We start from the raw sequence: 24,836 nt of genomic DNA, 5'->3' as shown, positions 1-24,836 counted from the left end.
GTAGATTTCTTATCATTCATAGCATAATAGATTTTTAAAGAACTACAAATAGTTAATGAGAGAGATCTCTGCCTACTTTCAGCATACCCTTCCTACATCTAGTTCATCAGGCTAGCAATCCTCTCATTAAGAGCATTTTTATTTTTAGAGCAGTAACAATTTGGTAGACAGAATGTTTTTGTTTTACATCTTCCATTTACATTTATGGGAGTAGATATTCTAGAGGTGCAGAAAGTTATTTGCAGACTTGTCCCATATTCCAAATTAATAGATTTGCGCTCCTGTGGGTAATGATACTCTTTGAATGACTTGCTGTTTGGACATTTAATTTTACATTTGTTAATAGTTGCATCTCCTTGCATGAATATGCACTAACTTTAAAATATTTTTATTGAAAGTTAAGTATAACAGAAATGAAAATAAGTTACTTCCCTGTAACTGCAGTTTTCCAGTATTGGTATTTTTCATATATTTGCATGGATGAATCATTCCCTGTTGTCAATGTGGGAGTCCCACGGGACCAGTACATAGCAGTATGGAGATATTTACATATAAGACAATGTTAAAGTGCATTCACTTTCACAGCTTATTCACATCATTAGAAGAGACCTGAAGCTCGGCCAATCAGGTGAAAGCACCCCTTAGAACCCTCACTACAGAAGCTTCAGTCTCTCATATTTTCTAGCACAAGTGAGATATATAACGAGAAGACATAAGGGGAGCATCTATGGGGAGGAGGGTGGGCTGCATGTGAATCTATGAAAGATATCAATACTGGAGAAATGCAGTTACAGGTAAGTAACTCAATTTCTTCTCCAGTATTGGATCTTTCATAGATTCACATGCTTGAATCAGAATCGCAAGCATCTACTTTAGTTATATAATTTGTGACAATATTACCTTTTCAGATGGTGGGTTAAAAAATAATACCCATTTTTAAATGCATAAATATATCATATGTAAAGATATTGTATATGAAGTGTAACTAGCATTCAAAGTGAAGGAGGCTCACTTTATTGAAAGAGATGTTGTAACACTGCCAGTCCGAATGCTGCATCACTGCTCTGTGCCAAAACCTGGCAACAGTGCTGTGTAAATGTGTGGACGCTCTTCCAGGTTGCAACACAACAAATGTTTTCTAGTGAAACACCTGCAAACAGGGCCGCAGGCGTGGAAACTGCCTTTGTGGGGTATGCCTTTGCTTTAGAGGAGAACGTTTTGCCCACTTTGGAGTGGCAGAACTGTATTGTTGAAGAAATCCACGCTGCAATGGTTGCCTTTGTAAATGGAATAGCTTGTCTAATTTGTACATAAGCAACCAACAGTTGTTCAGTTTTACAAAACTGTCTGGTACGTTACTAGTAGAATTTAAGACATCTTTTAAAGGCTAGGATATGCAGAGATGTCTGCACTGGAGTTGCTGGATTCGGGAAAAATGTTCACAATACAATGGGTTGATTAAGATGAAACTGCCATGGCACCTTCCAATTGAATTTTGCATTTGCCCTGAGGATGACAGTCATCTGTGAAACATAGAAAAGGTTCTTGAGTTGTGAAGGCTTGTATCTTGCTCACTCTTCTAGTGGATGTGAGGTCCAACAGTATAGCTAGAAACCAGTGCCTTTCTGGGAAAAAATAACTTGTTTGAATGGTCCCTTTGAGAGCATAATGAGGGCTTCTTTCCTCAATAAATAAAGATAAGGGGATGTGGGGCACTACCCTTGGTTTGATGTTTGGTGGTCTGTCGATAAACTCCAGGGTATGACTATGGGTGACAAAATCCAAACCCCATCTGTCTGTAGTTGTTTTCCGCCACTGGTGGAGGTGGCTTGAAATGTTCGCACCCACGTGATGGGCAAAAGTGAAGGTAGCTGGCACCTGAACGAGGTCACTGCTTACAGCTGTTGTCCCAGGACTGGGTGGACTGTTTGAGTTGAACACACTGTTTTGTGTAGGTCGCTGATGATGGTGGACGGTATGGCTGCTCTTGGTAGGTAGACCTAAACTAAGGTTGAAAGGGCTGGTATTGCTGGTAGCAAAGGTATCCAACTCTGTAGGTAGAAAAACCACTCCCGCATGTTCCTCAAAAGGGTAATTTTCTAAATTGCAAGGTGCCCAGAGATTTTGCCACGTTCATTTCAGTTTTGATGGCTAGCAAAGCATCATCTATGTGCTTTCCAGTGTCTCTCCATCGTATGCCATATCTAGAATTTTGGGCTGTACTTCTGGCCTGAAGGATGATGATTTCAGACAGCCTTGACATCATAAAACTGCTGCTCCTGCCAACTGCCGGAAGCCAGTGGAGACTATGGGCCTCATTACGACCCTGGCGGGCGGCGGAGGCCGCCCGCCAGGATGCCGCCCGCCAGGATGCCGCCCGCCAGGATGCCGCCCTCCATAATACCGCTCCGCGGTCAGAAGACCGCGGAGGGTATTATGAGTTTTTCCCTGGGCTGGCGGGCGGTCTCCAAAAGACCGCCCGCCAGCCCAGGGAAAAACTCCCTTCCCACGAGGATGCCGGCTCGTAATCGAGCCGGCGGAGTGGGAAGGTGCGACGGGTGCTACTGCACCCGTCGCGTATTTCACTGTCTGCAAGGCAGACAGTGAAATACATTTTGGGGCCCTCTTATGGGGGCCCCTGCAGTGCCCATGCCGTTGGCATGGGCACTGCAGGGGCCCCAGGGGCCCCGTGACTCCCCCTCCCGCCATCTGGTTCCCGACGGGAGAACCGCCAGGAACTGGATGGCGGGAGGGGGAGTCGGAATCCCCAAGCCGGCGCAGCAAGCTGCGCCGGCTTGGAGGATTCCTTGGGGGCATCGGGAAACCGGCGGGAGACCGCCGGTTTCCCTTCTCTGACCGCGACTAAGCCGCCGCGGTCAGAATGCCCCGCGGGGCACCGCCGGCCTGTCGGCGGTGCTCCCGCGTGCCGCGGCCCTGGCGGTTACAAACCGCCAGGGTCGTAATGAGGGCCTATGTCCTTCACAGAGTCTATTATTCCAGAACATGTGTGCTCTACCCCTTGCAAGATCTTCCTTGCTTCTGACTTCCTGGCTTCAGGTGCTATATCAATCAGGGCACCGATGTCCGACCACATCTCCATATTGTAGTGGCCTAAGATGGCTTAAAATTGGCTACACAAACTGTTATGGCAGACATGATGGAGAATCGCTTTTCGATGCCATCTAAGTGCCTGCCTTCCTTGTCTGGCGGAGATGAGATGGGATTGGAAGGATTTTTTTAACAACGTTGTGCCGCTTGGAAGAATACCGAATCAGGGTTAGGATGTCCTGTAGGACAAGCAGGAGAATCTTCTTATCAATACCCGGTACAATGGCTGCCACTGTTGCTGGGTTTTTCATAAGCTTGATCTCCTCGTCCCATATGTAGTATATTATTGGAATGGCACAAATAGACTTCTGCGTCTGTTTCTTAAAGTCATATAGGAAGAAGGTTGACTGCTTCACTGAAATGTGTAAATCAAACCTTGCTGCAGTCCATTTCAATAAATTATGAGCACCCCTGATGTCTTCTGGGGGAGAGTCTGCAGAATGAGATGCTAGCGACGATGGAGTAGGGAGCAGATAATCATCCCATTCATCATAGGGTGCATGAGTATCCGGGACCTCACCTTCCTCTCTGTCATCCTCTGATGACATTGGATCCTGCCTTGGGGGTGTTGCTATACTGGAAGAAGGTGTTATTGGTAGTTATTGGTGGAGAGATAGGTCTTGGTATTGACGGAGATGCAGTAGATGTCAGTGGAGGCGGAACCGCTGGTTGGTCTTGCGGAGGTTCTGGGAACCTTCTATGGTAATCCTGCAGTACAGCCTGCAAGTCCTGAAGGAGAGACAGAGACAACTGAACATCACTCTGTCTGGGAGGCGGTTCATGATAGTCTTGGTAGTACTCAAAGGGGCAGATTTATTGAAAGTGACTTTCCCTGCGCCCCTTAGCGCCCCCATGTATCCACAGTATTTAAAATACGGCGCACCATGGCGCAGGGTAGGGGGCAATAGCGTAATTCAATGTGACGCTATTGATGTACTCTGCAGAGTACATAGGGGCCCATTCTAAAGAATGGAAGCCCCCTTTTAAAGCCTGCTGTGAGCAGGCGTTAAATGTGCTGTAAAAAATGGCACAATGAAAGCTCATAGATTTCCTTGCGCCATTTTTTCGCCCCCCCCTAACAGGGGAACGCATCCTTTGCATACATCATGCCTGGTGCATGCATAATGTAGCGCAAAGGGTTACAGAGTGGCGCAATGCCTGCATTGCACCACTCTGTAAATACGGTGCAGGGATTTCAGCCTCGTTGGGACACATTAACGTAAAAAATAAAGACGTTAAAATGGCGCAAGGTGGCGCTAGGGGATTATAAATATGCACCAAAATGTCTTTGTTTGGCTTGTGGATTATAGTAGTGTCCATAATGTGACTGTCTTTCCTCCTCTTCTTCATCGTCCTGGTATTTCACCTGGACTTCTGATGGGCTGTGGGCTGGTCCAAAAGGGCTTCATCCTCTGATTCCTCCAGATCCAGCAGATGGCTTGGAGTATATGGTGAGACCTTGCCTGGGGAGGTATCCTGAGGCCTTAAGAACGTTTTAGAAATTATCATCATCAAGTCTTAGTTGATGAGGAAATCTTCGTCATCAGGATTGGAGCGTCGACAGATTATGTCATGGTCTTCGATGATCTTGCCGACGAGACAGTGGTTACCGTTGTCGACGACAGTGCTGTCAATGGTGAAGTTGTCCTCTACAGTGTTCTTGAGTGACTTCCAGACCTCATAGTTGATGAGTCTGAGGAGGAGGTATACAGGCAATCTACAGCCCTGGGTAGACGGGGTCCTAGAGTGAGAGGAGGCAGTCTGTGAGGAGAATTTAGGGTTTTTTCTCCTTTTTGAGTAGATCTTTGGGTGACTCATGATGGGAAACTTTAAGGGCCTTCCTGCTTTCCTCAGAGGTCACCTGGCCATGGGAACTTTCCCTTTTGTGAGACTTAGCAGAAGGTGTCACTATCTTCTGCTGAAGATGTAGGGTTCTGTGTCTTGGCTTTCTGTAGCCATAATAACTTCCCTTCCCTGTCCTTCATGGTTTTGGACGAAAAAGTGCGGCAGACTTTGCAATCCTTCACCTTGTCTTGGGATAGAGGCAGTAGAGGCACCCTTATGTGGGTCATCCACATGAAGTCTTTTCTTCCCATTTATCTTGCAGGATATGTCAAGACCTTTATTTGATGTGTCAGATATTATGAAATGTAGGTTGAAGATTTCTGGAAAATAGGACGAAGAAAACTAAGCACAGCTCAGGAAGACTCCCTTCACATGACATGTGGCAGAAAATATGAGAGTCTGGGTCTTCGGTGGTGAGAGTTCTAAAGGGTGCTGCCACCTGATTGGCTTGACTTCAGGTCTTTTCTAATGATGTGAATAAGCTGTGAAAGTAAATGCACTTTAACACTGTCTTATATGTAAAATTTCTCCATACTACTATTTAATTCTCCTTTTTGAGTAGATCTTTGAGTGACTCATGATGGGAAACCTTAAGGGCCTTCCTGCTTTCCTCGGAGGTCCCCTGGTCATGGGAACTTTCCCTTTTGTGAGACCTAGCAGAGGTGTCACTATCTTTCGCCAAAGATGTAGGTTTTTGTGTCTTGGCTTTCTGTAGCCATAATAACTTCCCCTCCCTGTCCTTCATGGTTTTGGACGAAAAAGTGCGGCAGACTTTGCAATCCTTCACCTTGTCTTCGGATAGAGGCAGTATAGGCACCCTTATGTGGGGCATCCATATGACGTCTTTTCTTCCCACTTGTCTTGCAGGATATGTCAAGACCTTTATTTGATGTGTCAGATATTATGAAATGTAGGTTGAAGATTTTCGAAAGATAGGACGAAGAAAACCGAGCAGAGCTCAGGAAGACTCCCTTCACATGACATGTGGCAGAAAATATGAGAGACTAGGTCTTCCGTGGTGAGGGTTTTAAAGGGTGCTGCCACCTGATTGGCTTGAATTCAGGTCTTTACTAATGATGTGAATAAGCTGTGAAAGTGAATGCATTTTAACACTGTCTTATATGTAAAATTTCTCCATACTGCTATTTAATTTAATTAATCCCACTTCGACGACCGGGAATTATTCAAACGTGAATCTATGAAAGATTCAGTACTGGAGAATTATAATAACAACTGCTTAAAAAATATATATTAATTGTCGATAAAACATGTCTATCTCTATACCCTATAATGTCTTTGTTCAAAGGAAATGAATAAAAACAGTAGTAAGTGACATTCTAAATAAAATAGCAAAATGAGGCTACTAATTTAGAATACATTCAAAACGGCCATGATCTGCACAATTTTCGAAGGCGTTGAAAACTTTAAACATAAATTCAGAAAAAACAGAAAAGAAAGCTTTCAGAGACTCATCCATTTCAGTAACCTATAGCAGGAGAGGGAAGAAAACGTGTCAAACACAAACTCGGCCTTCAACACACAAAAGTGCTAATTCAAATGCTGTCTTTTCGAGCAGTATGCCTACCAGTACAGACATGTTATGAGAGCTTAACGAACATTCTAATTATTGGAAATCTGTGGTCCTCATATGGAGCTATCAGGGAAAGAAGGCATAGTGATTTGTTGGTTGATACCGTAATGATACTTGTCTCTGGTACTAGCTATGATTCTCCTGGATAGATATTGACTGGGCGGGAGACAATAAAAATGCAGCATTTTCGTAGTGTACAGCTTTGTGACTTACAATGTGGTAAATGCAATCAGTCATTCATTAGGTAGCACCTACCATGGTTGATGATTTTCAGGTTCCGCTAATGTTGCTCGTGATTGTGCCCAGAAAGAATCCATCCCTTTTAAATGTGACATCTCATTGGCGTTTGTTAAAAATGTCACCTGTGCCAAGTTTTAAAAAAAATGGTTTGGTTCAATATAGTAAAGAAAATTATGGGTTACAAACTTCAGTTCTGATAACGACTTTCTTAAATATTATCATAGAACAACCATGTTTGTAGGAAATCAGAAATACAAAAGGAATACTTCAATCTAACCTCAACCATAAACACTCTTGCTTGAACACATGTGAACACACGCACCCTAAAACTCGCAAACACAGGTAAAACAAAAATGATACTAAACCTGCATTAAACTGCTTAAGATATTACAGAAGTATAGACAAATTGTGTAACTACAGATTTTTTTTAGGATTATACATTCCTACTCCTTTTTCAATAAGGCAGAGTTTGTCTTTAAGCCAAGTTCATCAAAATGTATTTTTTGTGTCCAGTATGGTTGCCTTAGAGCAAAGCTAAACGTAGATATTTAACCCTCACTTAATCAAACAGATATCTCTCACAATTAATGACAATATATTTCCAACATAATTAAAACTGCAGCAGTAATTATGCAGTTTAAATATAGTTACATTTTGTCAACAGCCTGCAATTCAAACAAACATTGTTGATATCAATGTTATAATCTCCTAAAAGTAAATTTGTTAATTGCTTTAAATATATGTATCGAGTCATCTGATATCAAACCATAACAATAAAATAACATCATGAAATGTGCATCAACTAGTAGTACATACATGATACTGGCATAACATTTAAACTTTGAAAAATAAAGAAATAATGAAAACATTTAATAGAATATACAATTTTATAAAGAAATATAACTAAGAAATAATTATGAGTTTCCAACAGACTGGATATCATAATAGTATACAATGTTCCAATAGCTCTGTAAGATTATTATCCCTTTTAAATCATCATTGTGATAAGAAGTAAGTTACTTATCTTCAATAATGCCTTGTCTGGTATAGAGACTATCTAGCCACAGATTCTTTACGTCATAATAACGGTTCATAAATTTTTGACTGCTGCCGACCCCCACTGAATCATTACGGGAATCCCGGGACCCCCCAATGAGAAAATATTAGAAGCTGCGGACCACCTTCCTAAGCAACTTCTCTGATTTTAAACTCAAAACAATACATAAAAATACAAAAACATGAATACCCCAAACAAATGCTCAAATATTGAAATATTTAACTTTAATTCACAATCACACTTGGACCAGTTTTCAAATTTTCGACTTTGCTTCTTTAATTTTATATAATTTATAAATTTTAATATATTATATTTGTAGGAAGTTGGCCCGGTGTGTGGTGCGCAGTTATGGTGTTATCACCTTATACTAGGTCCAGTGATCCCCTATTAGTGAAGTGTAGGCAGTGTCTAGGAATCCAGGGCCCTCTACAGGTGGCTGTGGATGAGCAGCCAAGACTTATCTAGGAGACAGGCACAATTTATGCAATACCACTATAGTCACATAGCACTGTCACACATGAAAGAAGCACACAGTGTTACAAAAATAAAGGTACTTTATTATGGTAACACAAATACTAGAATACTAATAGGCAGTCCCTCCAACTGGAGGTAAATAAACACGCTAATTATATTCACATTAGCAATCAGTAAGTAGCATAAAAGCGACAAGCATTGCAAAAGTATTAGAAAAAATGTGAAGGCCCCAGATGAGCGAAACCATATACTAAGAAAGTGTGAGATACAGTCCTCCAACACAAGTATGTGGAGTCGGTAGAGGGTAGCTGGAGGAACTAGGAACCCCAAGAGGTAAGTACCAGAGTGACCCCCAGCGACCAGCAGTGGAGAGGTAAGAACATGGTTTTCCCCAAAACTAACAGGAGGATTTAGCAAAAGGGTTGTACAAGACCCAAAAGAGACTGGAAGAACCCAAAGGTGGATTCTGGCAGACGAGGACCTGCAAAGGAATGGGACCAAGTCCAGTGTGTGATGGAGAGTCCTGTTGTGGCAGGAACCATTACCCACCCTTCCATGGATGCAGGACCAGGTCAACGGGGGCGAAGAAGACCAGCTGTGCAGCACAGGAGGTGAAGAGGAGTCCTTGAAGTGATGCAGATGGTGTCCCACGTCAGCTGTCGGGATGCAGTTGGTCAGTGGTGCAGGAAAACCACCAACAAGCCATTGCAAATGCAGGAGAAGAAAAAAAGAGTTACAAGGCTGAAGAGGACTAGCAAGGTACAGGGGGCTCGACCTCTGGAGGGGAGTCCCAGGTGACCCTCAGAAGACGGAAGAGCCAACAGAAGCGGCTGCAGCCCCCACAGGCCAACCCACTGGCAGCAGGCATAGAAAGTCACAGTGAGACCCTCTCAGCACACCTTGTCGTAGTTTGGACTCTTGCTCTGAGCAAGACTGCTGGTTTAAGGATAACAGTACTTTTGTTTGTAGGCGACTGAGTCTTTCCTACAACAAGTCGCAACTGTTGTCCCAACCTTACCGGCTCACTAGCAGCACCTCACCAGAAACACAATAGTAAAAGGTGATTTGTGGCAGTCGCTTACGCATGGACTCAAAGTAAGATATCTCAGGGTTGTCGTGGTTAAACGGAAATTACCCTTTTCTCACAGATATATTATGTCTCATACAAACAAAGGCAATAACACAGATGCAGTGAAGTTATAATAGTTTTTATTTAACATAACTGCAATTTGCGATAAGTTGCATGAACTGCAATGATTAGGATAATGAATATACCAAGCAACAGTATTGTGAAGAAGAGAGTCATTGTTATGAAGACCCCCACCATTTTGCAACATATGAAAGAAATATATATATACATATATACGTATGTATAAGATGGAATATGCCCTAATACCCTAATGAAAACAGGCCTAACCTCCTACCTAAAGGAGAGCTGGGTTTGCTAAACCTAATCTGCCAAAGCCGTGTCCATGCGAGGAGCCCCCAACCCTCGTTACCTTGGAATGAGGTCTCTATCTCAGACTCCGTATGGACACGAAGACTGGGTCAGCGTCAAGACGACTGCAGCATCGGTATCAGCGATGGTGGCGATGCCCTCTGGTCGGAATCCCTCTGATTATCTGTCTAAAAGTGTGATGTATTTATACAGATCTACAAGGTCCCCTGACGTAGGTGTATTCCAAAACAATAGATAACAGGCATGCTTGGGACGGCAATTAATATCAACAATCCCTCGAAAGTATAGAGAGGGAAAATCCCTAAGTGTGAACACCTACTGTTTGTTTGTCTTTCGTGCTTGATCTTGACGCCTTGGCGCAGTGACACTGATAATAAAACTCATAACAAGTGGCTTAACTATAAACAAGGCAGCCATCTTAGAGGAAATAAATAATTAAATGGGCTAAGACAGAGCAAGCTAAGTAGGTTAAAAGTCACTAGGTGACGGGGCACGAGCTTACAAGCCTACAGCTAAGCTAACTCCTGTTATCCCATTAAAACAAACTAGGATTCACTACAACCTGTAGAGAAGTCCCAGGTCACTAGAGCAGCAGAGAAGAGACTGTGCTTGGCAGAATGAAGTGCCGAAGGGCGGGCTACATGGGGCCTGAAGATCACTTGGAGCAGAAGCAAACAAGCCTTGGTAGCTGCAAGAATCACAGTGGACAGGGGTACTGTCCTGCAAGGAGAGGCAAGGGCTTATCGTCTCCCACGTTGGACATCTGGCAAAGAGGACCAGGGGGACCACTCCAGACCACCACCTGTTATGCAGAATCCACGCAGTTCCAGAAGACAGCAGATCCACGCAGCCAGTAGTTGATGAAGTTGGAGCCTGCAGATGCAGGTGAGTGACTCCTTCACTCCAAGGGAAATTTGTAGGAAAGTACCCTCTTCCTTTGGATGGTAAACCACATTTTCTGCCTGATTGTCAGTGTGTTTGATTGTGTTCACTGGGATTCTGCTAACCAGGACCCCAGTGACTATGCTCTCTCCTTCCTAAATCGGTAACTGTACCTTTTTCTTCCCACAATTGGCATACTAGTACATTCATGTAAGTCCCTAGTATATGGTACCTAGGTACCCAGGACAATGGGGTACCAGGGGATCCCTATGGGCTGCAGCAGTTATTGTGCCACCCATAGAAAACCCATGCAAAGGGGTCTGAAGGCCTGCCATTGCAGTCAGCGTGAAACAGATGCATGCACCCATTTTCACTACAGGTCACTGCACCAGATCACTGTAAGTCACCCCTATGGCAGGCCCTCTCAGCCCAGAGGGCAGAGTGCTGGTAACTGTGTGTGAGGGCACCCCTGCATTAGCAGAGGTGCCCCCACAAACTCCAGGCCCATTTTCCAGGACTTTGTGAGTGGGGGACTGGACATAGGTCACTACCTATGCCCAACTACATAATAGTAATTCCGAACCTGGGCATGTTTGGTATCAAACGTGTTGGAATCATACCTCAATATTGTTGCAAGTATTGGATGTATGATTCCATGCACTCTGGGGGCTCCTTAGAGGACCCCCAGCGTTGCAATCCACCAGTCGTACAGGGTTTTCTGAGCAGCCAAAGTTGCTGTCAATCCTCAGACAGTTTTCTGCCCTACTGCCGCTTGATCTGATCAAGCCCAGGAAGGCAGAACAAAGGATTTCCAAAGGGAGAGGGTGTTACCTCTCTCTCCATTTGGAAATAAGTGTGACTGGCTTGGGAGGGGTAGCCTCTGGCATGCTTTGAAGGGCACACTCGGTGCCCCCGTTCATAAACCAGCCCACACTGGTTCAGGGACCGCTAGTCCCTGCTCTGGCACGAAACTGGACAATGGAAAGGGGAGTGACCACTCCCCTGTCCATCACCACCCCAGGGGTGGTGCTCAGAGCTCCTCCAAAGGGTCCCTGGTTTCTGCCATCTTGTTTCCAAGGTTGCCAGGGAAATCTGGGAGCTTCTGAGTGGCCAGGCCAGGCAGGTGACATCAGAGCCCCTCATTGATAGGTGCCTACCTGGCTAGGTGACCAATCCCCCTTTCAGAGCTATTTAGGGTCTCTCTCTTGGGTGGGACTTCAGATTCGGCTTGCAAGACTCCAGTAGGATTCCTCTGAAACCTCCTCTTCAACTTCTGGCCACTGGAACTGCGACTGGACCCTCCAGAAACCGACAACGCTGCAATCAACGAAGAAGACTCTTCTACAACTCTGCTTCCAAGGCTCCTGCCACATTTGCAACACTTCCCCGGCCATGCGTCCTCAGAAGACAGCAACTCCTCAGCCTGCACAAGAAGAAGAAGGAATCTCCCCTGGAGTGAAGTAATCACTCCCCTGCATCCGCAGGCACCTGCTGCAATGACGACCGGCTGCGTGGATCTCCTATTATCCTGAGCTGTATGGATCCTGCATCACGGGTGGTGGTCCAGAGTAGTCCTCTTGGTCCTCTCTGACAGCTGTCCAACTTTGGTGGAGGTAAGCCTTTGCTTTCCCACGCAGGACAGTACCCCCGTGCACTGTGTCTCTTGCAGCTGTCAAGGCTTGTTTGCATCTCCTCCACGGGATCTTCAGGCGACGTGTAGCTCCTGCCCCCATCATTCCTTCCTGAGACGCTCAGCCCTCTGCATGGTTCTCCAGGAGCGTGGGATCCCTTTTTGTAGTGCTGGTGGGCTCCTTCTGCGACTCTGTGTCCCCGTCCTGTGGGTGCTGATGCTGAGGGCCCCCTGTGACTCACCCTCCTGGGTTGAGTCCTCCTGGGCCTTGCTGGTCCCCGGCAGCACCACTTTTCCACTAACCGTGAGTATGCCTTTTGCAAGGCTTGTTGGTGGAAATCCTGCACTGACATCTGCCTACAATCTTCATTCCAGCGTGGGGCATCTTCTGCATCCTTCAGGAACTCTTTTCCTGCTCCAGGGCTGCAGTGCTGACCTGATCTTCATCATCGTCGACCAACACCTGTAAGTATAGCGGGGTGGGTAGTAGCTCCTACTCCTCCTCGACTCCATTGTGACTTTTGGACTTGGTCCCCTCTCTCCACAGGTCTTCTTCTCCAGGAGTCCACCACTGGTTTCTTGCAGTCTTGTCTGGGTGTCTTTGTTTCTTCTTTTTTCTTCTTTTGGGTAGTTTGGGGAAATTCCAGTGATTTACTCCGGCTTTGCTGGTCGCTGGGGGTACTGTGTTACTTACCTCTGTGGTTTTCCAGTACTCCCAGCTCCCCTCTACGTATCCCACTTACCTAGGTGGGAGACCTGTGTTCGCATTCCACTTTTAGGTCCCTATTGTTATTGCCACTTGCACTGTTTTCTAACCCTTTCTATTCATATTTCTGATTACTAGTGTCTATATTTAGTGTATTACTTACCTCCTATTCGAGGGTTGGCCTTCTAGTATTTTGTGGTATTGTGTTCCAAAAATAAAGTACTTTATTTTTGTACAATTGTTTTCTTTCATGTGTGTAAGTGCTGTGTGACTACAGTGGTATTGCATGAGCTTTGATTGTCTCCTAGATAAGCCTTGGCTGCACATCCACAGCTACCTCTAGAGAGAGTCTGGATTGGTAACAGCCTCACCCCCACTCTACCTGGACCACAGACTAAAGCTTCAATGTGAGAAGCTGGTGGTAAGAGACGGAGCGGGAGTGCAGACAATGTGTCCCAGGTTTGGGAAGAGATGCAGTTAGGCTGATCAACAAGCCCACCATCTTCAGCAGGCAAGTGAGGAACAGCTAAGAGTGGCTCAGTTTACTCCAGTTTCTCAACCTCCTAAGGGCTGAATGCACTTTTGTGAGTCCGAGGCGAGAGGTAACAGAAGGCCGACTTTAACTGACTGGGAAAACAAATGCTACCGTACACCAGTGCCCCATAATGGCAAAAGCCAAAGACCCAAAACCCCCTGTCAAGGAAAAATCAATAGGTACAATAGGGCACTGGCTCCCTTACCAGACCCACTGGGAAGAGACTTTGATTCCTGATAATGCAGCTCTCTCAACAGCTATCCAGACATCCATAGCAAAATTGTGGGGGGAGGGTTGAAGTCGGAGGTCTATCTCCTGAGAAGAGACCTACAGAGTGTAGCAGACCGGGTGGTGGTGGAAGAGAGGATTTCTGCACTGGAAGACATTACCCGCACCCAGGGGTCAGATATAGAAGAGCTCAAAAAAATTACTAGTGATTTGATGTGGAGGGTGGAAGACAAAGAAAACCAGGGAAGACGAAACAACCTGTGCCTAGGTGGCCAAGATGGCGGCTGGAGTGGACGCTTGAATTAAGAGCTCTGCTCTCGGCCCACCAAAATCTGCCGTAATCCTGATCCCTGCGATGCCCGACATTAATGCACGCAATAGGAGAAGACCCCTACACATGTAGGGCCTCTGCAAGCTTTGGTGGAAATTAACGCCGACCGTACCGGATCGACGCGACCGATGCGGGTGCTGGAGGGGCCTGGACCACGGACCCTGGCGGGGAGGTGAGCGCTGACTGTCGCTGGGCGTGAGCCTTCTGGGTCCCTGCCTGTACTCGCTGCGCGGAACCCCCGGAGGCGATAGGCCGTCCAAGTTGTGGCCTACCTGTATTCTCCAGAGCCGGGAGGGCCTAGTCCGCACTGTCCGGAGCGGGAGCGGACGCTGGTGATCCCCGGCGCTGCTTCCCGGCTCCCCATCTGATCCTGTTCCCGCGGCGGACAGGATTGTGATTTTCACATCGCAGGCACCCGAGCCTGGGCCCCCAAAAGGAATCGTCGAGGGAGCCGTGACCGCGGTCAAACGTGTTGGCGCGGAGACGGGGGTTCGCCCCCCGTTGGAGAACCGCGATCGCCCCGCCCTTGGAGAGGCAGGGGAGCGGAGCGAGCTGGGCAGGAGCCCTAAAAGTACACAATAAACAATTATAAAAAAACAAAAAAAGAAAAGTATAAAAAAAAAAAGAAAAGAGGGACATAAACGTGCCATAATAGAAAAGAGGGACATAAACGCGACATAAACCAAAGAGAAGCTACTCACCATTATAAAGAGAACCATAAGCCCAAGTTTGAAGCAAATAAGATATCCCTTGTCCTCCCAGAGTTCAACATATGGAAATATGAAAAGGTTGTAAAGCGAACACACGTCTTAACAGAAATCCTATTAACCGCTTCTCCACTATCAAGGCACCGCGTTGGACCGGGAAGTTCAACCTGTAACTTCTTAAACACCTAAAGAGAGAAATAAACAACGAGGAAGCGGAACATAAGATGGACCAATAGACGGGAGGCTCAATTGGACAATATAAACATACTCCTACAATTGGATCTGGGTAAAATACTAACTCAACAGATACGCAGCTTGGATGATACACAGCTTTGCGATGGCTCCCTAGTGCCCAGTCACTAACGGTATAATGCCCTCTGACCTCTTTTGCAGGCAAATAAGCCCATACCAATCACTATAGCAGAACAAGAATCTCCTCAATAACTCGCCAAATCGTAATAAGCTCTTTGGAATCTGTGAGAGATACATAATCAAAGAGGCACGTACAGCTTGCAAGGTAGCCCGCACCTACGTAATCAACCAGGGTAAACCACTAGCACATCGTGCGCCCTCCAGGTAATTCCAATCAAACCAGCTTTAACAAGCAACCCAGCAGTGACTGCTGCCGCTGGACACAATGGTCAAGCCAAAACCGCCCAAACCAGGGAGCCACATGGACGGTGGTAACCCACCCTCCGCAAGCGAGTCTGACACACAAACCGCAACACTTCATCAAGTGAACGAAACACTGCGCACCCATTCTTTGCAATTTGACAAACTCTTACAGGCAATAATGGACACCAAGTCCTCACTGGAGGGCAAAATCGACTCAGCGGTCATGGAGGTTACACTACTTCGTGCAGACCATCGCAAATTAACGGACAGGGTCAACAACACAGAACTAGCTCTAAAAACTGTCCAACCTGAGATTGCAGACATGAGAACTAAAATTCAGCAAATGGAAATGGAAATGATGCAACTACAACGCAAGACCGAGGAAGCGGAGGGCCGCTCCAGGCGTAACAACATCAGATTCCTCGGTATACCAGAACGAAAAGAAGCACCCAATGCTGAGGAATTTTTAGAGAACTGGCTGAAAAATATAATGGAAATACAAGACTCCACTAAAATACCAGTGATAGAAAGAGCACACAGAATCCCCGGCAGACCTCCGCGGCCAGGCACTCCGCCTTGTCCTCTGATAGCGCGTTTCCTGAATTACAGAGACAGAGACCTTGTACTCCAACATTTTCAAACTACAAGCGCAGACAGCCTGGAGAATAGCAAAGTTCCTGCCTATCCAGACTACACAATGGAAGTACAACGTAAAAGAGCATCATATATCAAAATCAAACAAATATTGCGTGAGCACAAAATCACTTACTCACTTATGTTCCCAGCTCGCCTCCGAATAATAATGGATGAAAAAACTCTTATGTTCCCAACCCCTGAAGACGCATGGACATGGTTACATGCTAAGGGCCTAGCCGAACCGTCCAACGATGACGCAGCAAAAGAGGAATGGATCACTCCCAGCTCTAAGAAAAAGAAAAGGAAAAACACCACAGTGCGTCCAACTAAATCACAAATGGCGGCTGATCAAGCGAAAACCTTGAGTGACACTAGCATATTTACACGCCTGCTATCAGACACTAAAAACGAAACAGATTTAAACTAAAGTGGCTCATTGCGCAGTGGCTCCAGCTCCCCCCTCTCCCAGTTATTGGGTGGCCCTGACCTCACTCCGCGCCTGGCAGATGAAATCTGAAGACCATCAGAAGTTAAATGGAATGAACTCGCCAACCCTAGGACAATAGGGGCCGAGCCCCCTCCCCTCCAACATGCGGAAACGGATACACATGGGCATCCAACAACGTGACCAGACCCGGTGCAGATATTACAAGTCGCAAGAAACTAAAGCCAGATAACACGAACATATCCAGGGTCATCGCAGTGGAAAGAAGCATTGTGAAGGTGGGCTGTCAAAGGGCCCGGCCTCTATCAATCCACGTTCCCCACCTGGACGGTACCCGAATGGAACTGAACTGTACAGACTTAAGTTTAGGCACCAGTTGTGCCACTCCGTTTAAAGCTGGGCATTTGCCCAAATATCCTTTCACGTTGTTTTATTTACTTTTCTCTTCCTATCTCGGGGTCTATCCCGCCTCCTTAAGGTCGGTATCATTCTGCGCGGGGATCGGTGTGGGGATGGGCGGCTGCGGGGCAGGCTCTTGGGGGGGGGGGATGTCAGTGGGGGTGGGAGGCACGGACCCGGGGGCTCCTCAGGCAAGGTGGATAGGCAGTAGTCACATTATAAAATACAATTCACAAAGTGCCTATCTATAACATACTAACTTGGAATGTGAAGGGTATGGCGGGAATATCCAAACGCAATAGAGTATACGCGCACCTAAAATGCCATCACATCCACATTACCATATTACAAGAAACGCATCTCACACCCGAAGACATTAAACACACAGAGAAGAAATGGGCGGGACTAATATATGGATCAGGGACATCAACATTTGCAAGGGAAGTACTGATCTGGATATCCCCAGGGGTCCCATACATAGTAGAACACAGCACAACAGATAAAGATGGCAGGTTTATACAAATTGTAGGCTCTCTAGACAGTGAAACACTGGTAATTAATGGGATATACGTCCCGAACATCAGACAGGGCGAGTTCCTACGGAACACGATCTCACATCTATCAAATGACTTAACCTCACCCAGTATATGGCGGGGGGGACATGAACTGTGTCCCACAAATAGACATGGATAGGTCACACCCCCCACTGGTAGCCGCCCCAGTAAGAAAAGACTCTGAGATGCTACAGACATGGATAACAGACCGACGCCTAACAGATGTATGGAGACATCTGCATCCTCAAGAAAGGGAATACTCGTACCACTCCCCCGTACACTTGCTACACACCCGCATAGATTTAATACTCAGCTCACAGGACTTAACGCACAGAATTAGGGGCACAGAATACACTGCAAGGGTAATCTCGGACCATTGTCCATTGGTCGTTCACATTAAGTGAGGTAGACCATGTGCTTGTATCCCAACCTGGCGTCTCCAACCATGATTACTACAGGACCCCCCTTTTATAAAAGATATAGCTACTCATATTGCCTCATATTTTACCCTAAACAATGGGACTACAAGCTCTAGAGCAATCGAATGGGACGCACACAAGGCGGTTCTAAGGGGCACATGTATATCGATGGCAGTGGGAATATGACAAACACTGATGCTGGAGCTCCGCCAGCTAGAGCGGGATGTCCGAACTGCAGAATGCTAACAAGCAGAGGACACCACCGCTGTGACAGACCTTAATAGACTACGAACAGACTGGAATAAGGCGGACCGGCGCCTAAGACAGTATGACTACCGTCACTATCTGGCTCGTGCACACGCAGAAGGCGATAGATCTGGTAGATTATTAGCATGGCTGCTAAAGAACGAAAGTCGGAATCCCCCAATAGGGGCCATCCGCCTCGACACGGGGATAATAGTAAATACCCAAGTAGAAATAAATAACGGCTTTAAAGAGTATTACAGCACACTATATAGGCCTCCACCCCCTCCATCAACAGAACAGTTAAACGAGTTCTTTAGTGGGATAGAAATAAATCTTTTGACTCCAGATCAGGTGGAGGATCTAGAAAAACCGATAGATCTGGCAGAGATACAGCAAGCTTTGCAACAACTAGCACACGGTAAAGCACCAGGCAACGATGGCATTCCCACAGAGTATTATAGTAGATTCTCTGCACAAACACTAACCCCATATCTGGAAATGCTGACTGAGGCCTCGAAACTCAGTCAGCTTCCCGCCACTCTGAGAGAGGCACTGATAGCGGTACTACCTAAGTCAGGTCGAGATCCATTAGATCTGCGCTCATACAGACCATTATCTCTGTTGAACACAGACTGTAAGCTGCTTGGTAAAATCCTGGCAAACCGGCTGCTCCCATGGGTATCGGACCTGGTCCACCAAGATCAGTCCGGTTTCATACCTGGCCGCAGCACTTTTACCAACATTCAGAATCTACTGCGACTAATGGCAAATACCCCAGAGGGCGAATACAATCAAGTAGCAGTATCATTAGACATTGAAAAAGTGTTTGACACACTGGGATGGCCCTTCCTTATACTGTAGAAACTCTAAACCGCATGGGATTCGGTAAGACATACATCAGTTGGGTTAGGGTTCTGTATTCTAGCCCAACAGCGAGAGTCAAGACAGGAGACATAGGTGGTCATTCCGACCTAGGCGGGCGGCGGTTGCCGCCCGCCCGTCGGAAGCCGCCTGAATACCGCCCCGCGGTCAATAGACCGCGAGGGGTATTCTGACTTTCCCGCTGGGCCGGCGGGCGATCTGATTCAGATCGCCCGCCGGCCCAGCGGGAAAGCGCCTTCCACAAGGAAGCCGGCTCGGAATCGAGCTGGCGGAGTGGAAGGCGTGCGACGGGTGCAGCAGCACCCGTCGCGCTTTTCAGTGTCTGCATCGCAGACACTGAAAAGCCTAGTTGGGCCCTGTTAGGGGGCCCCCCGCGACCCCCCCTACCGCCATCCTGTTCATGGCGGCTTTCCCGCCATGAACAGGATGGCGGTAGGGGGGGTCAGAATCCCCTCGGCGGCGCAGCGAGCTGCGCCGCCTTGGAGGATTCTAAGGGGCAGTGGAAAACCGGCGGGAGACCGCCGGTTTTCCCGTTCTGACCGCGGCCAAAGCGCCGCGGTCAGAATGACCAAGGGAGCACCGCCGGCCTGTCGGCGGTGCTCCCGCCCCCGTTGGCCCTGGCGGTAGAGAACCGCCAGGGTCAGAATGAGGGCCATAATATCTGAGAAGTTCCCCATAGAAAGGGGCACCAAACAGGGTTGCCCACTATCCCCACTATTGTTCGCCCTCACCATTGAGCCACTATCCGCCCGGCTACGCCCATTAGCTCCGGTATGGGGCATCCTAGACGGACACAAGCATCGTATAGTGTCACTGTACGCAGACGACGCATTCATATTCTTACGAAATCACTCAGAATCTCTACCTGACTTGCTGGGGTTGCTACACAAATTTGGGGTGGTGTCTGGGTTAAAAGTGAATTGGTCAAAATCCTGCCTATTCCCTATGCGACCGGTACCCGAAATACACTGTTTGACCTCAAGCCCGGGGGACCTGAAATGGTGTTACACTACTTTCAAATACTTGGGAATAAATGTATATCATGACCCACAGGATCTCAAAGGTGGCAACCTGGGACAAGTGATACGCTCTTTCAGGGGCTCACTATCTTTTTGGTGCTCGCTCCCATTCTCTCCCATGGGTAGAGTTGCTATAGCAAAGATGATAATACTACTGCGTCTGCTGTATTTCTTCATGGCGCTCCCATTGGTACTCCCGCTTTTTTTTCAAACCACTGAACAGCATACTAATAGACTTAATATGGGGCAAGGGCTGCCGGCGTGTGGTGCTAACGAAAATATATCAACCACTCACAATGGGAAGGCTAGGGGCACCAAGATTTGAATTATATTATGCCTCCGCCCAGCTACAATGGGTGTTTAAATGGCTTGGAAATCTGACAAACGCAGAAACGCAGATGAAACTCACGGATCTAGGTCACACTAGTATATTACAATATCTGATGAACGCATACACAAAACATCCTACTAAATATCGCTCACTGGACATGGGGACGCTTTGCTCTAGCTGGGGACAAAGAGCCGCAATACTCCCCCAAGATCCCACTACTGGCCATCCCGAAAATTGAAAACATAGCAGGAAAGGTAGGCCTGAACACATGGCCAGAGAAGGGCATACAAACAGCGGGTGATATCTATAGCGAAGGACGCTTCTCAACATACGAGGCCCTGGCTAACGCCCATAATTTGGGACAGGGAAGCTTCATAGCATACGGTGCATTACGACACTTAGCTCTCTCAACCTGGAACTGTGGGCAAGATGAACCAAAAACTGCACTTATGCAACAGGATTTGTTAGATAGCGTAGCAATCCCAATAAATGTATCCAGAATATATAAAATCCTGACAACGCACGTTGAACATGGGCAGGAACAAGCAAAAAATAAGTGGGATCAGGTACTCTCAGAGCCGCTCCAGGCACAAGCATGGACCCAGGCTATGAAAATGATTTATGTAGTGTCACGTAATCCCCGATTCCGCTACACCCAGTTCAATTATGTACATCAAGCATACTTGTCACCTCACCGACTAGCACGCATGTTTCCCCAAACGCCACAGAGTTGCCCTAGATGCGGCGCCACAGATGCTACCTTTTTTCATATGACATGGGAATGCCCACCAATTCAGCACACATGGAATGATATAATAAACTTGTTGACTGAGTGGACTGATATCCCAATGTCTCCTAACCCAGAGCTATGCCTACTGGGTATAGGGGTAAGATCTAAAAGGCGGAAGCAGTCACACTGTCACACAGAGGCATAGCCCTAGAACTAGTGATGTACGGACGCCTGACAGCTATGCATTGGAAAGCACCCAGCGCGCCTAGCATACATCAATGGCAAACGGAGCTATTACGCTGGGCAAAGGCAGAAGAACACACACTGCAATCACTTCAGGACAAGGGGATCCAGGTTAAGGGTGTAGAGACCTGGAGTTCCTTTGTGACACTTCTAGAAGGCAAAGATGATGAATTACCCCCCTGAATAAACATCATGACAACTAATAAATCATAGTACATACCTGGAATGACGACACAATTAACACACTAGTAAATGTAGGGTGGAAACCACACAGAACGCAAGAATTGTAACTGCAGGAATCATAGGATCACATGTTGGAAGACGCGGCACGACACAAACGCATCTTGTAATAAATTAAAACATATGTGTGAAAGGGCGTAAAATGCACTGCCTATCATAGCCAGCCCGGTGTGGAGGCCTTAGTCCACAGACATGCTCACCTCACTGGCGCCGTCCCTGGGGCCTGTATGATTGCTGGACCGCCCCCGCTTGTCCGGACCCGAAATCACTTCAAGAGCACATATCGTCCAAGCCCGAGGGATGATGGAGGGTCTACTCGAGCATGGCGCGTGCGCCACTCTCCCCCTCCTCCCCCCTCCTCCCGCGCATACATTCACTTAGATCTTTCTTGACCTCAACTTCTCTGTCCTTCCTCTTCATCTTTAGTCTCTTGCATTCTCTTAGTTTTTTACATATGTTACAAGTTACACAGTGATTGTTGCGTGCACAATATCTCCAAACTCCTTGCCTAAATAACAAATGGTAATTGTATTGTTAACATGTGAAACTAAGAGAAATCAATGTTGATGCATGGAAATAACTGGGCAATTTGGAAAACTTGAATATAATGGTAACCTCCTTTTTGGTATTGTTGGTATAATAACAATAAATATATCTAAAAAAAATTTTTTTTTTAACTGCGCCTAGTGGGGTTTCCGGAAGGAACTGAGAGCCCCAATATGACTGACTTCCTGAGTCACTGGCTTCATACTACTTTCTCATTGCAAAACTTCTCCAGCTGGTTTGTTATTGAGATAGCCCACAGAGACCTTGCGGCAAGGCCACCGCCGGGCACCCCTCCCCGTTCAATATTAGCGAAGTTCCTAAACTACCAAGAGAAAGACATAGGGGGTCATTCCGACCCTGGCGCCGCGGATGCACCGCCAACAGGCTGGTGGTGCATCCAGGCCAATTCTGACCGCGGCGGTAAAGCCGCGGTCAGAAAAGGGAAACCGGCGGTTTCCTGCCGGTTTTCCCCTGGCCTGAGGGATTCCGACCCCCTTTCCGCCAGCCTGGTTCTGGCGGTTTTGACCGCCAGAACCTTGCTGGCGGGAACGGGTGTCGTGGGGCCCCTGCAGTGCCCATGCCAATGGCATGGGCACTGCAGGGGCCCCCTAACAGGGCCCCACAAAGATTTTCAGTGTCTGCATAGCAGACACTGAAAATCGCGAGAGGTGCAACTGCACCCGTCGCACCCTTTCCACTCCGCCGGCTCCATTCGGAGCCGGCATCCTCGTGGAAGGGGGTTTCCCGCTGGGTGGGCGGCCTTCTGGCGGTCGCCTGCCGGCCCAGCGGGAAACTCAGAATTACTGCGGCGGTCTTTTGACCGCGCAGCGGTATTCTGTAGAGGGAACTTTGGCAGGCGGCCTCCGCCGCCCGCCGAAGTCAGAATGACCCCCATAATCCTCAAAGAAGTACAGCAAAAGGGGGAGGTTATGTAGGAAAGTATCCTCTTTTTGGCATTGTTACCCCCACTTCTTGCCTGCTATCAGTGTGATTGGACTGTTTTCACTGGGATCCTGCTAACAAGGACCCCAGTGATTGTGCTCTCTCCCCCCAAATGTGGTTACCTAGGACCTTTCTGCACTCCACAATTGCCAGACTGGTGTCCTCTTAGAAGTCCCTAGTATATGGTACTTAGGTACTCAGGGCATTGGAACACCAGGAGTCCCCGATGGGCTGCAGTATATATTATGCCATCCATGGGAACCCCTGCAAAATGTGTCTGCAGGTCTGCCATTGCAGCCTGCATGAAAAGGCCCATTGCACCCTTTCATCACACTGCACCAGGTCACTGTAAGATACCCCTATGGTAGGCCCTTCTAGCCCAGATGGCAGGGTGCAAGTCCCTGTTTGTGAAAGCACTCCTGTATGAGCAGAGGTGCCCCTACAAATTCCATTTCCATTGCACTGGACTTCATAAGTGTGGGGAAGCCATTTTTCCCATGTACTGGACACAGGTCACAACCTGTGTCCAGCTACATAATGGCAACTCTGAACCTGGACATGTTTGGTATCAAACATTTCGTAATCATACCCCAATGCTGTTGACAGTATTGGTTGCATGATTCCATGTACTCTGGGGGCTCCTCAGAGATCTCCCCAGTATTGCTCCAACCAGTCTTCCAGTTTTTTCCAGGCAGCCCGAGCTGCTGCAGCTCTTCAGACAGGTTTCTGCTCTCCTGCTGCTTGATCACCTCAGGCAGGGGAAGGCAGAACAAAGGATTTCCTGTGGGAGAGGGAAGGCAACACCCTCTCCCATGGAAATAGGTGTTCTAAGGCTTGGCAGGGGTAGCCTCTCCAAGCCACCGGTTTGCTTTGAAGGGTACCTTTGGTGCCCTCCTTGCATAAACCGGTTTGCATCAGCTCAGGGACCTCCGGTCCCTCTCTGGTGCAAAACTGCACAAAAGAAAGGAGAGTAACCACTCCCCTGTCCATCACCACTCCAGGGGTGGTGCCCAGAGATCCTCCAGGTGGCCACTTGATTCTGCCATCTTGAAACCATGATGGGCAGAGGCCCCTGGAAGCTGAGTGACCAGGTCAGACCCGTGATGTCAGAGACCCGTCCTGATAGGTGGTCACTGTGCAAGGTGACCAAACCCCCTTTTAGGGCTATTTAGGGACTCCATTGTGGGTGGGTCCCCAGATTCTATGTGCAAGACTCCTCCAGGACTCTTCTGCATCGTTTACTTCTGCTCCTCACCACTGGAATAACTACTGGACTCTTCAGGAACCAACAAGACTGCAACTACTGAGATGACCTTGCCTTGCAACATTGTTTCCCCGGCTCATTCCAGCAACTGCAACATTTCCACAGCTGTGCATCCTCTGGGGTTGATAACACTTCAGCTGCACTAGGAAGCAAGAAGGAATCTCCCTTGGAGTGAAGGAGTCACTCCCCTGCATCTGCAGGCACCTACAACAACGATGGCTGGCTGCGTGGATCTGCTCTCCTCTGGAACTGCATGGATCCTGCATCACAGGTGGTGGTCTGGAGTGGTCCCCCTGGTCCTCTCTGCCCGCTGTCCAACTTGGGAGATGGTGAGCCCTTGCCTCTCCTTGTAGTACAGTACCCCTGTGCACAGTTACTATTGGAGCAACCAAGGCTTGTTGTCTCCTGCTCCAAGGGATCTTCAGGCTCCAAGTAGCCCCGGCCCCCAGCACTTGCAAGGGCAGTTTCTACTCTGCTGCTCCAATGATGTGGGAGTCCTCTCCAGGTGTGCTCAATGGGCCTTACTGCAACT

The sequence above is a fragment of the Pleurodeles waltl genome, chromosome 12 (assembly GCF_031143425.1).
Source record: "Pleurodeles waltl isolate 20211129_DDA chromosome 12, aPleWal1.hap1.20221129, whole genome shotgun sequence".
Taxonomy (NCBI): domain Eukaryota; kingdom Metazoa; phylum Chordata; class Amphibia; order Caudata; family Salamandridae; genus Pleurodeles; species Pleurodeles waltl.
This window is presented reverse-complemented; position numbering follows the sequence as displayed.